This window comes from Mustela putorius, unplaced genomic scaffold (genome assembly GCF_011764305.1).
Source record: "Mustela putorius furo isolate JIRA1106 unplaced genomic scaffold, ASM1176430v1.1 tig00000854_pilon_pilon_pilon, whole genome shotgun sequence".
Lineage (NCBI taxonomy): Eukaryota > Metazoa > Chordata > Mammalia > Carnivora > Mustelidae > Mustela > Mustela putorius.
The window spans coordinates 1,638,999-1,654,108 of NW_025421496.1; positions in this window are offsets into that span (position 1 = coordinate 1,638,999).

The window sequence follows — 15,110 nt, forward strand, 5'->3', positions numbered from 1 at the left end:
CATCTTCCTAGGAACAACGCAAAAGGCAAGGGAAGCAAGGGAAAAAATGAACTACTGGGATTTCATCAAGATCAAAAGCTTTTGCACAGCAAAGGAAACAGTTTACAAAATCAAAAGACAACTGACAGAATGGGAGAAGATATTTGCAAACGACATATCAGATAAAGGACTAGTGTCCAGAATCTATAAAGAACTTAGCAAACTCAACACCCAAAGAACAAATAATCCAATCAAGAAATGGGTAGAAGACATGAACAGACATTTCTGCAAAGAAGACATCCAGATGGCGAACAGACACATGAAAAAGTGCTCCATATCACTCGGCATCAGGGAAATACAAATCAAAACCACAATGAGATATCACCTCACACCAGTCAGAATGGCTAAAATCAACAAGTCAGGAAATGACAGATGCTGGCGAGGATGCGGAGAAAGGGGAACCCTCCTACACTGTTGGTGGGAATGCAAGCTGGTGCAGCCACTCTGGAAAACAGCATGGAGGTTCCTCAAAATGTTGAAAATAGAACTGCCCTATGACCCAGCAATTGCATTATTGGGTATTTACCCTAAAGATACAAATGTAGTGATCCAAAGGGACACATGCACCCGAATGTTTATAGCAGCAATGTCCACAATAGCCAAACTATGAAAGAACCTAGATGTCCATCAACAGATGAATGGATCAAGAAGATGTGGTATATATACACAATGGAATACTATGCAGCCATCAAAAGAAATGAAATCTTGCCATTTGCAACAACATGGATGGAACTAGAGCGTATCATGCTTAGCGAAATAAGTCAAGCAGAGAAAGACAACTATCATATGATCTCCCTGATATGAGGAAGTGGTGATGCAACATGGAGGCTTAAGTGGGTAGAAGAAGAATAAATGAAACAAGATGGGATTGGGAGGGAGACAAACCATAAGTGACTCTTAATCTCACAAAACAAACTGAGGGTTGCCGGGGGGAGGGGGTTCGGGAGAAGGGGGTGGGATTATGGACATTGGGGAGGGTATGTGATTTGGTGAGTGCTGTGAAGTGTGTAAACCTGGTGATTCACAGACCTGTACCCCTGGGGATAAAAATATATGTTTATAAAAAATAAAAAATTAAAAAAAAAAAAGAAAACTTACCTACATATTTATTTTTATTTTCTAAGGAAAATGGTACCACTTTGCCACAGATTGCTTTCAACGAAGGCTGAGTTTACACATAAAAAGATGATGGGGGAGGAGATTACTAAGAAAAGCAATCCAAAGACTATTTCTAGAAAAGCTACAAGCTCATTTCATTTTAGGACACTGTGGTGGTCTTTCCACATCTTTGCTCAATTTGTTTCTTCTGATAATTTAAATATTAGCTTAAATAACACCTTCTGCAGAGGATTTCCCTGACTATCCAGTCAAATATAACTACTCAAATATTTCCTTGCATTGCCCTGTATTGGTTCTCTCTTTATAAGTATCCACTCTCCAGTAGTCTTTTATTTCTTGTATTTGCTTATTGGCCATTTCCATTTACTATAAAATATGCTCCTTCAGGGTAAAGGCCTTCTAGTTCTTGTTTAAGGCTGTATCTTCAGTGCCAATAATAAACCGGACATAGAGATTAATATTAAATATTTACTGAACAATGATAATTGCAAAAGAATTATATGTATACATAGTGTATTTGTTCCCTTAATAAAGTTCATCCTAAAAGTAGAGACTTGAAACATCAGCCTCTTATTCTCATTCTCTAAAACTTTTAGAGTAATTTCTTTATAAATGTATTAAATGCATCAATAACATCTTGTCACAGCTTAGATCCTTTTCATGCAGAAATGCACAAGTAATCTCTGGTGCACAGTGTCTCACACAGTCAGTATTCTCTAAGAGACGGGTGTACACACAAACTGAAGAAGAGGCTTTCCATAGCTGGTGCTGAATACTGGCTCTTTTCTTTTGTACTTTCTTAAGCATCTGGTATTGAGTGTTCAGGGTGCTCCATGTGACAGAATATATTTGGACTTAAAGGTTTTTTGCATTCTTCTTTGTTATTCTTACCAGGTATAAATTGTTCTTAGGAACTAGTCTGAAAATACATAAATGTTTATTAAAGAATAGGTTACATCATGTCACTGGTTTATGTTCCACATGTTTTTGTGGTGTTTTTACAAAGAAACAGCTTTAGGAAAGAAACATGTGGGAGCCTGTGAACAGGTTGCAAAACCAAGAAGTTATATCTGTATTTCAACTTATTTATGTGGACAGTGATACTAATAATACCTAATCTCTTCTGACTTTAGATGATGACTGTGATAATAAAATTAAATAAATGTATGTGCTTTGAACATACCATGGTCAAAATGCAAGTTAGTACTAGTAGCTACAACAAAACCATCACAGTAATATTGACTTAGTTTAATGCTATTCAATAAAGGCTATAATTTCATGGAAGGCATTTCCTTTTTGCCTCTTGCGGGATGATGTTATTGTTTTGAAGAGCTAAAGGAGCTAAAGGATTCTCAGTGCAGATTGGACATCATTCAGTGGGCCAGTGTTGAGAATGACAACCACTTGATGACCATCAATAGTACCTTTCTCTTTATTCCTTTCAGTAGTAAGTTTTTCCCCCATTGTCTTTTAGCTGCAAGAATGCCATTTTCTACATTTCCTTTCTATTCTTTTCTTCTTTTGGGCAGTGTGTATTGAATCTAAACTCACTGCCAAGAATTTTGAGTGAGTACTGATATGCTTAGGCTTGGTTTTCAAATCAGACAATAACCAAGATTAAAAGAGGTTATTGATGAAAATATTAGAATGCATTATGGAAACTATCCAGATGTAGACTGTACCCTCAGCATGGTTCTTCTGTGATGTAGAATTGTTTGAGAGAAAAGAAATCGTGGAGCCCTTTGTCTAAGGATCACATTTCTTTTAAAAGTCAGTGATATGTCCATACAACTCCAAAACAAACTCATTACTTGAGAAAATACCTGAAAAATGGTGAAAAGGATAAGTTTTAAGATTAAAAAGATGATACTAATGGACTGAATTTCTTTTTTTGTTCTATGCCAGTATACACACTTAGAGACACAAACGTGCATTTAGTTTGACAATTAACAAGGATAATAAGCTCAAGATGAAAATTCGTTTTTCTAAAAATGTTCTCTGAAGAGATCTAGATAGTAAAAATGAAACATTATCATTTAATAAGGCAAATTCAGCATTAGTAGTGCTTTAGGTTAAAAAGATGTTATGATATTTTTAATAAAGGAAATTTATGTGTTATTAAGAAACTAATTTTTATTATACATAGTAATTATTCTGTCTTTACTAACACAACATATCGCTATCTTCCCATAATCTCCAAATAGATTTTAACATATGTCATGGCGTGTGATAAGCTATATGAGAAGTTTTTTTTAATGTACTATTCAGTGGTTTATTACTGTGTTTGTAGATTATGTAACCATCACTGCCTTCTTAATACAGAACATTTTTGGCACCTCAGTAAGAAACCCCCAGCTGCTGACAGCTATTAATCTGCTTTCTTTCCCCGTGGATTTGCCTATTCTCACCATTGAATAAAAAATGAACCATACAATATAAAAGAAGCCTTTTGTAATTGACTTCTTTCACTTAGCCAAATGTGTTCAGTGTTCTTTACTGAAATACTGGTAGCATATATTGATATTTCAGTCCTTTATATGGGTGGATAATATTCCATTGTATGGATATGATTTATTATCAATTATGGTGTTATGAACATTGGTATACAAGTTTTTGTGGGGTCATAAGTTTTCAATTCTTTTGGGTAAGTATCTAGGGATAGAATATGGAAACACTATTTAACTTTTTGAGGGACTGCCAAAGTGTTTTTCTAGAGTGGCTGCATCATTTTACAATTCCAGGAACAATGTATAAGCGTTCCAGTTTTTCTGCATCCTTGGCGGCACTTGTTATTGTTTGTCTTTTTTATTTTAGCAATCCTGGTAGATGTGAAGTGGTATCTCCTGGTCTTGATTTCCATTTTCAGGATAACTGATGATGTTGACCTTTCCTTGGGAGAATATCTTCCTTGGGGAAATGCTTATTCATATCCTTTGCTTGGCTTATTTGTCTTTTAATGGTTGATTTGTGAGTCCTTTATATATTCTTCATATAAGACATTTATCAGGTATAGATTTGTAAATATTTTCTCCCTTTCTGAGGATTGTCTCTTCACTCTTTTGATAGTGGGCTTTTAAAAACTTGATGTATAATTGACATATAACCACGTATTAGTTTCAGTTGTGTAACATAATGATTCAATATATATATGGTGAAATGACCATTACAATTAGTCTATTGATAGGGTATTTTGATGCACAAGACATTTGATTTTAATAAAGTATGATTTGTGTATTTTTTCTTTTGTTGTTTGTGCTTTTGTTGTCATTTCCAAAAAACTGTTGCCAAGTCCAAGTAAGAGATTTATTCTGAACATTTCAACGAAGAGTTTTATAGTTTTAGCAATTTCGTTTAAGTCTATGAACAGTGTTAAGCTAGTATTTGCATATTTTGTGAGGTGAAGGTGTAACTTCGTTCTTTTGCATGTGGATATTTACTTATTTCAGCACCATTTCCTCCCTCCCCCACCTCTGTATTGATCAGGGACCTTTGCTAAATCAATTGATCATAAATGTAAGGAATTATTTCTGGATCATCAACTCTAGTTCATTTATATATATGTTTGTCCTTACGTGAGTACCATATTGTCTTGATTACTATAGCTTCATAGTAAAATCTTCCCCAACTTTATTGAGATACAATAGACATGTCATGTAATTTCATAAGTTTAAGATATACAATGTGATAATTTGATACATGTATATATTATGAAATAATTACCACAGTAAGGTTAGTTAACACACCATCACTTCACATAATTACCATTTTTCTTTTGTTGTGAGAACATCTAAGGTGTACTCTCTTAGCAACTTTCAAGTTTGTAATACAGTATTGTTAATTATAGTCACTAGGCTTTATATTAGATTCTCCAAATCTTATTTGCCTGTAACTGGAAGTTTATACCCTTTGACCAACATCTCTTTATTTTCCTAACCACTAGGACAATTACTATTCTACTCTCTGTTTCTATGAGTTTGGCTTTTTTATTTCCGTACAGTATTTGTCTTTCTCTAATCACATAGTGTTATGTGATTCCAAATTCCAGCCATGCTGTTGTGAATGGCAGAATTTCTTTTCTATAGCTGAATACTATCTCACTGTTTTGTTGTTGTTGTTCATACATCTGTTAGTGGACACTTATTTCCATGTCTTGACTATTGTAAATAATGTTGTATTGAACATGGGAATGCAGATATCTCTTTGAGATTGTGATTTCATTTCTATCAGAAATATAACCCGAAGTAGGATTGCTGGATCATTGGTAGTTTTATTTTTAATTTTTTGAGAAACCTCCTTTCTGTTTTCCCTAGTGGCTGCACCAATTCACATTCCCACCAGCCGTGCACCAGGGTTTCTACATCCTGGCAGCTTTTGTTATCACTTGTCTTTTTGATAATAGCCATTCTAACAGGTCTCAGTTGAAAACTCATGGTTTTGACTTTCACTTCCCTGATAAGTAGTGATGTTGAACATCTTTCCAGGTACCTGTCAGCCATTTGTATCTCTTCAGGTCCTTTGCCCATTTAAAAATTGGATTATATTTTTTGTGTTATTAAGTTTTATGAATTCCTTATATATTTTGAATATTATTAACCCCTTATCATATATACATGGATTGCAAATTATCCCATTCTGTAGGTTACCTCTTTTTTGTTGATTTTTCCTTTGCTGCAAAGATACTATTTCTTTTAATCATCCCACTTGTTTATTTTTGCTTTTTTTCTTGCTCTTTTGGTGTCATATAAAAAAAATCATTACGAAGACCAATGTCAAGGACCCATTTCCCTGTGTTTTCTTCTAGGAGTTTTACATTCCAGTCTTAAGTCTTGGCTCCATTTTGAGTTAATTTTTGTGAGTGCTGTAAACAGAGTGCTCCATTTTGAGTTAATTTTTGTGAGTGCCAATTTTATTTTTCACATGTTGATATCTTGTTTTCCTAGCATGATTGATTGAAAAGATTGTCCTCTCACAATTTAGTACTCTTAGCTCCTTTTTTGAATATCAGTTGACCTTATATGCATGGTTTTATTCCCAAGTTGTCAGTTTTGTTCTTTTGGTCTATATGTCTGTTTTTATGCTAGTACCATACTGTTTTATCACTGTTGTTTTGGATTATAGTTTGAAATCAAAAGTGTGATGCCTCCAGTTTGTTCTTTCTCAAGATTTCTCTACTTGGAATCTTTTTTTGTTCTCTACAAATTTTAGGATTGTTTTTTCTACTTCTGTAAAAAATTGGGATTTTGATAGGGGTTACTTTGAATCTATAGATGGCTTTGGGTAAGATGGACATTTTAACAATATTAATTTTTCCAATCCATGAACACAGTGTAACATTCCATTTGTTTCTGTCTTCTTCAGTTTCTTTCATCAGTGTCTCACATTTTTCAGTGTACATATATTTCATCTCCTTGATTAAATTCATTTCTAAGTATCTTATTATTTTTGATACTATTGTAAATGGAATCATTTTCTTAATTTTTCTTTCAGATAGTTTGTTTGCAATGGAATGCAACTGATTTTTGTATTCTTATTTTGTATTCTGCATCATTACAGAATTAATTTATTATTTTAACAGTTTTTTGGTTGAATCTTTATGGTTTTCTATATATACAATTGTTCCGTCATCAAACAGACTATTCGACTTTTTCCTTTTCCAATTTGGATGCCCTCCCACCCCCCCACCCCCGCCTTTTTTTGTTGCCTAATTACTCTGGCTAGGATCTATGACTATATTGAATAGGAATGGTGAGAGTGGGCGCCCTTGTCCCATTCTTGATTTTAGAGGAAGAGCTTTCAGCTTTTCATCACTGAGTATTATGTTAGTTGTTTTTGTTATTTGTAGCTTTATTATGTTGAGGTATGCTCCTTATATACACATTCTGTTGAGAGCTTTTATTATGAAAGAGTTTGAATTTTCTCAAATGTTTCTTCTCCATGTATTGAGAGGATCAGAGGAATTTCATCTTTTATTCTAATAATGTGGTATATTATATTTTTTGATTTGTGTATGTTGAACTGTCCTTGCATCCCAGGAATAAATCTCAACTTGTTCATGGTGTTTGATCCTTTTAATGTGCTGCCAATGTGATTAGCTAGTATTTTGTTGAGAATTTTTGCATCTATGTTCATTGGGGCTAGTGACTCTAATTTTCTTCTCTTGTAGTGTCCTTATCTGGCTTTGGTATCAGGGTGTTGCTGGCCTTGTAAAATGAGTTGAAAGTATTCCCCAGTTTTTTGGAAGAGTTTGAGAAGGATTGGCATCAATTTTTCAGTGTTTGGTAGAATTCAGCAGTGAAGCCATCTAGTTCTGGGCTTTTCTTTGCTGGGAGGTTTTTTATTACCGATTCAATCTTTTTAATTGTTATTGTTCTGGTCAGATTTTGTTTCTTTCAGATTTAGTCTTCATAGGTTGTATGTTTCAAGGAATTTATTAATTTTCTTCTAGGTTGTCCTATTTGTTAACAGTCATAGTAGCCTTCTATAATTCTTTATATTTCTGTGGTGTCAGTTCTAATGTTGTCTCTTTCATATATAATTTTGTTTATTTGAATCCTTTCTTTTTATTCTTGATTAGTCTAGCTAACAGTGTGACTTTGTTTACCTTTTTAATAAACTAGCTTATTAGTTTTTATTTTTTTCTATTGTCTTTCTAGTCTCTATTTCATTTTTCCCTGCTCTGATGTTTATTATTTTCTTCCTTATATTAACTTTGAGATTAGTTTTTTCTTCTTTTCTAATTCCTTGAGCTGTAACGTTTGGTTGTTTATTTGAGATCTTTTGTTTCTCTTAACTTAGGTATTTACTATATAAACTTTTCTCTTAGAATTGCCTTTGCTGTGTCCAGTAAGTTTTGGTATGTTATGTTTTCATTTTCGTTTGTTTCAAGATTCATTCTGATTCCCCCTTTGACTTCTTTGTTGACCCTTCTGTTGTTCAGGAGTGTGGTATGTAATTTCCATGTATTTGCAAGTTTTCCAGTTTTCTTCCTGTTATTGATGTCTAGTCTCATATCCATTGTAGTTAAAAAAGATACTTAATATAATTTCAGTCTTTAGTTTCTTAATTTTTGGTGCCTTCTGTTTTGTTAATATTTGCCTTAAATACTTACATGTTCCAATGTTGGGTGCATATATATTTATAATCGTTATATCCTCTTCACACTTTTATTATAATATAGTTACATTTTTCATCTCTTATGACTAATTTTGACTGAAGGTTACTTTATCTGAAACACATATAGCCATTGTTATGCATTTCACTCTCTTTTGATTACCATTTGCCTGGAATATCTTTTTCCTGTCCTTTACTTTCAGCCTATATGTGTCCTTAAAGCTAAAGTGAATCTCTTGTAGGCAATATATTGTTGGATCTTGGGATTTTTTGTTGTTTTTGTTTTTTTTTGTTTTGTTTTGTTTGGTGTTATTTACTTTGGTCCATGCAGCCACTCTGTGTCTTTTGATTGGAGAATTTAGTACATTTACATTTAATTTTTGTTAAGTAAAATATTGCTAATCTTTGATAGGTAGAAAATTACTATTGTTATTTTGTTAATTGTTTTCTGACTGTTCACTTAATTCCTTTGTTCTTCCTCTCTTGCTATCTTCCTTTGTGATTTATTTTTCTGTACTGATATGCTTTAATTCCTTTCATTTTATCTTTTGTTTATGTACTATAGGTTCATTCTTCATGGTTACCATGAGGCTTACATAAAACTTCTTATAGTTATAATAGTCTGTGTTAAGCTTATAACAGCTTATCTTCAATCTCATACAAAAACTCTACCCTTTTAATTCTCCTTCCTCCACATACTACTATATTATTGAAGTCACACATTATATCTTTTTATATTTTACATCCATTGATAAATTATGATAGCTATAGTTATTTTTAATAATTGCTTTTTAAACTTTTATACTAGAGATAAAAGCGCTTTATATAAACAATTACAGTATTAGGGTATACTGAATTTCACTATATATTTCCTGTTACTAGTGAGCTTTATACTTTCATATATTTTCATGTTGTTCTTAGTGTTCTTTCACTTCAACTTGAAGAACCCCCTTTATCATTTTTTCTTTTGGCAAGGCAGGTTTAGAGGTAATAAACCTTCATGACTTTTTTTTCTCCCTCTGGAAATATATATCTCTTTCATTTATGAAGGATACTTTTGCTGGGAATAGTATTCTTGGTGGCAGGTTCTTATATACCTGTCATTTACAATATAAATAACAGAAGTATCAATGATCTTTCATTTTGGCAAAACTAAATCTGAGAGATGTGCTTTTAGATCTGCCTCTACTGTCAGAGAGTGAACTCAATTTCAATACCTCTATATAGTAAGTATGAGAGGAATAAATTGTCCATAAGATGCTTACTAGATCTAAAGTCTTATGAATCCCGGAACAACATATATAGAGGCTTATGTACAGATTTCACACATGCCTTGTAGTCACAGTGCGGGAGCCCATAGATGGAAGGATTCACTACTATTTTCATGGTTTCTGACATAGTATTGTTCAGTTACAGTAAGAATACAAGGGAGGTGAGTGTCTAGGGAAAATTAAAAGAAAAATGTTATATTATCTAATGCATTTGACAAGGTGGAAAATACAGTAGTATTAAGAGAAGTTAATAGCTCTGGAAGAATATAGAATGAACCCAGTGTGAAGTAAACAGAAATGTAATCAAGTTTTTAAAATGTTAGGCAATTAATAACCCTAGGAAAAACAAAGAGTTGTTATAAGAGAGGAATGTAATAGTAGTATGCTAGTTGGTTAATAATTAATAACATTTATACAATAGTAATGTTGTAAATAGTAAATATTAATTTTAACAAAAGTAAATGTAACTATATCTGTAGAAAGGAGGGAGCCAAATGAAGGTGGTAGGAGAATTAATATATCTATTATATATTAGATTATATAATTATAGATATAATTATAGATATAATTATCTAATTATTATATATAATACATTATTCATATTATATTATATACAATATTATAATATATATTATATCAATATTATATGAATAATATATTATATATAATATGTAACATATTATATATTATTATATATAATATTATATTGATATAATTATATATAATATAATATAAATATATAATTAATATATAACATAATTATATTAATTATATAATAATATATGATATTAATATATTATTATAGATATGATTATCTGATCTAATATATTATATTAATATATTAATATAAATGTATTAATATATTAATATTAATATAATATTAATATTATAATATTAGTTGAAGTCACACATTATATCTTTTTATATTTTACATCCATTGATAAATTATATATATTATATATAATATATATTGTAATATTAATATTATATTAATATTAATATATTAATACATTAATATTAATATATTAATATAATATATTAGATCAGATAAACATATCTATAATAATATATTGATATCATATATATAATATTATATTAAAATTCTTGCCACAAAAATGTTGACTGATGTCAGGAATTTATTTAATTTATCTATTAGATTATATAATTATATCTATATAATTATCTAATTATTAGATTATATAATAGAATTAATATATAATTATCTAATTATTAGATTATATAATAGGAGAATTAATATATCTATTATCTAATTATTAGATTATATAATAGGAGAATTAATATATCTATTATATTAGGAAACAAATAATGTTTAACATTTGTACAGAGCTAGATATAGCAGTTCAATCATATTGATTGGCATTATAGTGGTAAACATCAAAAGAAACAGCTGAAGAATTAAAAAGGAGAGTCTCTGGAAATAAGGACTATGGTGGAAGGGATGGACAGAACCAGCTACTTTTCACTGTAAGACTTGAAAACTTCTTTGACTTTCTAAATTTCCTGAAGCTGCTTTTTATTGTAAGCCTTGAAGAACAATTTTACTTCATAAATTAAAACAGTATATTTTAAGAAATCTATTATAAATAATGTACATTCATTTCTTCCATCTTGCAAGGTGAATTTTTGGTGCAATCATTGTTATCATTAATAATATCTGCTGAACAACTTACAGACATATAAAAAATTTCCACATTTATCATCTCCATTCATCTTCATTAACCTGGGAGTTGGGCAGGCCATGTTTCAGTATCTCCCTATTTTATCAATAAGGAAACATAGATAATGTGATTTGCCCAAGGCTAAATAATTAGTAAGTGGTAAGCCAGTAAATAGGCAATGATAAGCCCCAAATTCTGAACTTGCATTTCCCAAACTTGGGTTCTTTCCTTCATAACTATGTCCCTTCATTATTTTTCTCTGGTAACATCGAAATTAATAGTTGTATTTTAATTTACCTTGGAAAAATATAAGAACTTTTCATGGAGTCCTCATGTTAGAACCTCAAAGTGTTACCCAGTTCTAATGGGTTAAAAAAAGCATTTTTTTCCTTGTATCTTTTTTTCCCTTTCTCCTTCATTCTCTCCAAAAATTCTTGCCACAAAAATGTTCTGATGACTGATGTCAAGAATTTATTTAAAAAATTGCTTTAGAGAACTTCATTATTTCTATTAATAAAACTACTATTAATAACAATAATAATCATGTTGTGCCCTTCTCCAGCACCTCTCATCCAGGGATCTCAGAATGCTTTTCAAACATTAATTAAAAATCCTCTCGTTATCCCTGTGAGTTCCTAGGGCAAGGAGAGAGGAGGAAATCGTATCTGCTCTGACATTAATTAAGCTCTCCCTTGGCTTGCAAACTAGGTAAATAGCTTTTCTTCCTCCCATTAACAAACAAGCCAGGTCTCCGTGATGATTATCACAGATGTTCACAAGTGAGAGGAGAAATTACTTCTGCTGGGCATTGAGGAGAGGGACCGACATTATTTGCCAGACTTGGCTGCTGAGATTTTGCTTTCTAACTGTGGTTTCCAGACATGAGCAATCAGCAGCACGGCCTTAGGAGTTTTGCAGATGTACCTGTACGTGAGCCATTTAGTCTCCCTTCCCATAGTTCTGACTTAAGTATGGAGTAGTGCTCAGGAATCTGAATTTTTTTTTAAGTTTTCTTATACTTGAGAATAATTATTTTAAGTGGCATATTCATTATTAATTTCTTTCAAATACTCTAAGTGTCTTTTCCTGTGTTTTGCTCTCTTACCTGGTTAATAGTTTGGGATATGTATGTCTAGACCAGAGTTTCTTATGGCTTATTTTTTGTTTTAATCTATAATACCTAGGAAACTTGTTAATGATACTGATGTATTGGAATACATAGTTCTTATATACATTTATATTTCTCTCAGGGATATAAAATCTATTTCTACATCAAAGAAAAAATGAAAATGTTATAGCAGAGGGCATGAGGATATAGGACCTTTGGCTCTATGGACCCCCAACATTGTGAATATAAGGTATGTATGGATATTGTGTGTCAGCTTCTGTTTATGTTATTCCAGGATTCATAGGACTTTAGTGCTAGTAAGCATTTTGGGGACAGTTTATTCTTAGCCTGCTTATATAGAGGTGAGGGAACTGAGTCTCAGTTCATTATAGGAGTCCGCACTCCTACAGATCACCACACAGCCAGTGGTGGTGGGTGCAGGCCTGAAAGCCTGTCTCTCAACTCAGCCTCCAAGGCTCCAGGGCTTATCACCAGAAGGACACAGACCACCTCAGTGTAAACCTACCTCTCATTTGTCATTCTGAGTCCCCTCTTTTTAACAATGTATGTTAAAAACAGAAGGCTGATGTTGAAAAATGTGATTCTCCAAATCTCAGAAAGTAAGAAAAGGAAACAAACTAAGACATTTGCCTTATTTATGAACTATGTTCCTTCCCTACTTTGTGTCTCTTTTTCTTCTCCTCTGGCTTCTGCAGATGTCTCTGGGGTGGCATGATAGGGACTAGCTGATGGATAAGAAGGCTGAAGTGGCTATTCAGAGGAATAGAAATGTTTGAGTATAACATGAAAGACTGCAAAACACAAAACAAAAACAAAACAAAACCAAAAACAACAAAAAACAAAACCATAGCATTTAGTCTACGTTTTACGTGCAGGAGTCTGTAAACCTTTCAGAGACCCTTTCTTCCAGAATATTTTCCGGAACAGTTTGGTTAGTTCCAGTGTTACAGGTGGAGATACAGGGTCAGTTACTAATTTTTAAGATACCCTATATCATCAGCAAGTCTGAAACACGAGATCCCAGGGGATCCCTTCACCCCATGGATGATTGGTCACCTGCTTTAGTGGCCTGTAGTCTGGTTGTTCTTCACTGGGTGATGGTGAGAGGCAGGGGACTTTGGGTGTGTGTGTAGGGACACCCAATTTTGTGTTACCTAGATAAGGGAAAGAGGAAAAGGTGCTAATTAACTGAAGAACCACAATGTGAGTAACTGCCTTTTCTCATCACTTTCCGTATTTGCAAGGATATCATGGGCAAGTTCTATCAGTTACATTTTACAGATGAGAAAAGCAAGACTCAGAGAATTAGGTATCTTGCAGAGCTATGAGTGGAATTGAGTCTTACATATCTTTATGCTTTTCATGCTTTCTTAATACTTGGAAATTTTTTGCTCACAAAACAAAGACAAGTGTCTCTTACTTCAACGTCCAGACTCTCCCTGTGTACCTCACTGCCTGCCCACACAAAATTTTCCTAGGTTTTTGGTTGAAGTAAATAGACCTTTCTCTCTTTTATCCAATTCCATTAGCACTAACAGCAGTGAATCACTCAAAAGAGAGAATGCAATCATGAGTGTTTTTCATCTATTCCAGAATAAAAAACAAGTGAAGCCAAACACTGGTATGCTCCAGCAGAGTCCTGTGGCCCAATATCCTGAGCTCAGGTCTACAACTCAGAAACTCATGGATTTCTGGTCCCTGCCAAACCACTGCTTTTGGTAAATAGTGGGTGAGTCATTTAATCATTCTGTGCCATCTTTCCTCCTCCAGCAAAGCAGGGTAATTAGTGTTTGTCACCCATGTATGTAAAAGGGGTGTGGTGAGGGTAACCTCATAATTATGAGGTTCTGGGCAAATATAAAAAACCCACATGGTGGTAATGTCGCCACTCATTCCAGGTTGGAGATTGGCTTCTTGGGTTGAAGAATTTGCAACCCAGCAAATGCTTGCCACTTGGTGGTTTATAAGCTTGGAATGTTAGAACTGGAAGAAATTCCTAGAGTTACCTAGTATGAACCCCATAGTTTGTAGCTGGGAAGCAAACCTAGAGGGGTGCATGGATTTCATCAGGTCACAGTGAACTTGAGACAGACAAGGACTCAAACCCAGGTCTCCAGACTCCTACATAGGATCCCCTTTCCCTCCTCTGTCTTTATGTGTCCTGCTGCATTTGGGGAGGATCCTGACCCCTGTCTGGAGAGAATGGCTATAGTTGAAAGTAGGCGTGGGATGCAATTGCCGGAGGCTGCCTTTCAGGTTGGACACACACCATTCACTTTCAGCTGAAAACCTCATTCAAATACGACTGGGTGAGCCAGGCAAACCAGATGGGTAATTGCCTGGAGTGTGTAGGGAGATGGTGGAGAGTGTGGTTCACTGAGTACCCAAGGAGGTTTGGCACACTATCATTTCCAGCCATCCAGAATGTGAATGGCTAAACCCCAGTGGTCTGATCCTGTCAGATTAGTTTTATTTAACAGAACCATGCCTCTGAGCTAAGCTGTACTCTGTACTTTGTTATGCATAAACTTGCAGAGATGAAATTTAGTTGGGGAAGTTGGAAAGATGGATGTTAGAGAAACTGTACAAATAGTTGTGTCATTACCTTTATGAGAAAATCATTAAATTTTCCTTCCTTCACATTTTCCTCCTTCCACACATATTTATTTAGTGTCTACTATGCTCTAGATAGTCTAGGCTCTAGATACAGTAGTAAAAAAAATACATAAGGTTCTTTACTTAGTGGTGACAGGTGAAAAAAGA